The sequence below is a fragment of the Photinus pyralis genome, unplaced genomic scaffold (assembly GCF_008802855.1).
Source record: "Photinus pyralis isolate 1611_PpyrPB1 unplaced genomic scaffold, Ppyr1.3 Ppyr1.4_LG8, whole genome shotgun sequence".
NCBI classification, from domain to species: Eukaryota; Metazoa; Arthropoda; class Insecta; order Coleoptera; family Lampyridae; genus Photinus; species Photinus pyralis.
The window spans coordinates 22,616,786-22,619,865 of NW_022170819.1; positions in this window are offsets into that span (position 1 = coordinate 22,616,786).

Genomic DNA, 3,080 nt, shown 5'->3' on the forward strand with positions numbered 1-3,080 from the left:
GGGGCCTGGGGGGGGGGGGGGGTACAATTAATTTTATCTCTCATTGTATTCTAATTATAGGTTATAACGAAAGAAACCGTTTTCTACCAACTACTGCCCTTCTTTCTGTCTTCTTATCAAAGTACAGGGTGCTGGGGGAAAGGGGGGGAGTGGAACTAGTTTTATCCTTCATGGTACTCTTATGAAAGGTCTCAACGAAAGGAATTAATTTCTACCAACCTTAGCCCTCCTCCTCGACCTCTTATCGTGATCGGGTATATTCCCTTATACCTCAACAACGGCAAGCAAGAAATATATCCATTGGTGATGTCAAAACAAAAGCTATTTCGGTTAAAAAAATGCGCGTTATCTGCACAAGACCTGTGCACAATTTATACTTGTTTCTTTTTCGCCGAGATTCATCGAGCAACTTTGCACCAATATATAATGTGTAAGAGCAATATGTATCAGTTTTAACTTATAGGTTCCTTTTTTCTCTAGCAACCATGCACAGGAGTTGCAGCTAAAAATTCCAAAATGGGATACCTGTCAGCTCGTAAACCACTAAACATTCCGAAATAAAGGATATTTCACAATATTAATTCATGCTCACGTACTCTCTCCCCTCCTCAGTCCACCTAAAAATACGAAAATCTCGCACAGAAGTACCTAATGTCATTTTTTTTCTGGAAGTCACTAATTCCTGCTCGACCGGTTGAGCTACAAAACTGGGACTTTACTAATCTGAGAGCTCATAAATAGCTCATAATTCTAGTGTGGTCATGTTTTGCTTATAATTTTTTTTTCGCCCGTGGGGGGGCTGTCTACTCACTTCGCTGGCCGCCCCACTCAAAATCACGAATTCCTGCTCGACCTATTGAGAACAAAGTTTAGGACTTAAATATTCTGACAGCTCATAAATAGCTCATAATTCTAATGTCATCATGTTTTTGCCCATTTTTTGTTTACTAAAAATCGCTAATTCCTGCTCGATCGGTTGAGCTCAAAAATTGGGGCTTAACTATTCTAAGAGCTCATAAATAGCTCATAAATCTAATGTTATCATGTTTTGCTAAATTACTTTTTTTAACCGTGGGGGGGGCTGACTACTCACGTCGCTGGCCGCCCCACTCAAAATTGAGGATTCCTGTTCAACCGGTTGAGCTCAAAAATTGGGACATATCTATTCTGAAAGCTCATAAATAGCTCATAATTTTTCATGTACCGATGTATTGTTTTTCCAAAGTGGGGGGGCTAGTTACGTGGAGGTAATTGGTGGTTCGTTTTCTTCTTTGGTTTTCTTATGAATTAATGGGCGGGTTCATAAGACACAACTGTTGTGGAACAGTTACCGATACGTCTTATCATCGTCACTATAACTTATTTACGCTCTTTAAGGAGCAGTCGGCCATTTTTAGTAGCGCTACAAATATCAAAGTAGGGATCGTGACATAAGACCACCTGTTACCGTAACGTATCGGTAACTGTTGTGTCGACTAGGAAAGAGCCTTGTCTAGGTTGTGTCTTATGAACGATAGCCCCATATCCAATCGGCGGTCATCTTGAATAAGTAAATTAGATTACAGACAGTGACAATCCGCGGGAACGCGTCACTATGACTGCGCAGTGCTTATGCTTTGAGGTCGCTAACTTCGCTACCTGCACACAATAAAAATCTCAAATTTTGAACCGCCGTTGAAGCCATTCGTAGCATTACCTTGTAGTGTATTTAACCTCCAGGTTCTACGCTAACCTCACACTACCAGAACACGGAAATAAAGTCAACCTAGCAACGTTTAAAAGTGGCCACCCGAATGACTATTCCCTCCAAAACTAAACAAGATCCCGCTTAAATTTGAAAAGTGGCACGTGATAAGACATCTAAGGCAGAGCTCCCTTACGTTAATTGTAAGAACGCTATGACCTGAAGCACAGTAAGGAAGGAATGTAAAATAAAACACTGAAATTGTGAAAAGTTTGTTTAATAATGATCGTAATTATTATGATTGTAAAAGCTTGGAAATTTAGTAAATTAATATAAACAAAGCAAGCAAAGCCAAAAGGTGTCGTACTCTCGCAAAAGTAACTGCTAAGGGTAAAAAGAGTACGACGTAAGAAAAACTTCGCAGTTTGATTAATACAGTCCAAAAGTTAATTAACAAAATATTTAGTTTAAGCAGTAGTTAACAAAGATAGTAAATGCATATATACAAATATGTTGGTTACACTCAAGGTTAAAAGCAAGTTTTTGGGAACAATGGGTCAGGCAGTAGCAGGTACCTAATTCTGAGAAAGGATTAAGAGTACGGGATGTGACTCATCTTTGGTGCAATAAAGTCCTTTTGTTAAAAGCAAGATGGAAAATTACATGGCCTTGTAGGCAAATTTGACTAAAAACAAGATATGTGGAAATTATTGAATCGCCACTCATTTATCGCACATAGATTCTAAACTGAAGAGCTTTGATTAGCGTAATCCCGCTCCTGCAAGATGGGTAGCCCGCCCCTGGTTTCGGGGTTTCGAGTTTACAGTTGGATGTCGAAGACAATCACGGAATTAGGTGTCGTACTTCAATTTTGACTACAGTTTTTTTTACCATCCTCGTGACTGCTTCATTCACGGACAAAATTGTTAGTAACAAACAACAAGTCAGTACATACCTCAAACGAATTGGTAATTTCCACATATTAAAATAAAATTATCAAAACTTACATGAATGTTACTTCAGGGACAAGACCAAGTAATCAACATCAATAAACATAAATTAAGCAAGCATTACACCAAAAACGTAAACAATTACAAACAATAGTATAACGGTATCACACATGCGATTCTGCATTGCGGTTAAACCAAGTAAATTTCAAAAACAAAGATTCAAACACACAAAGTATAAAATGCGGCATACAAAACACAAATACGATATAAAGAAATGCAAAAATTACTACCTGCATTAAATAACCCAAATTAACCACAAACATTTATGGAGCGACGCGTTCACGATCGCCATTCAAGATAAGATGCCAAACGTAACCCTCGTTCGTGCTATCTAGGTGGCGCAGGCAGCTTTTCCTCACCTAGAAATTGCATGGTTGCCAACTCTC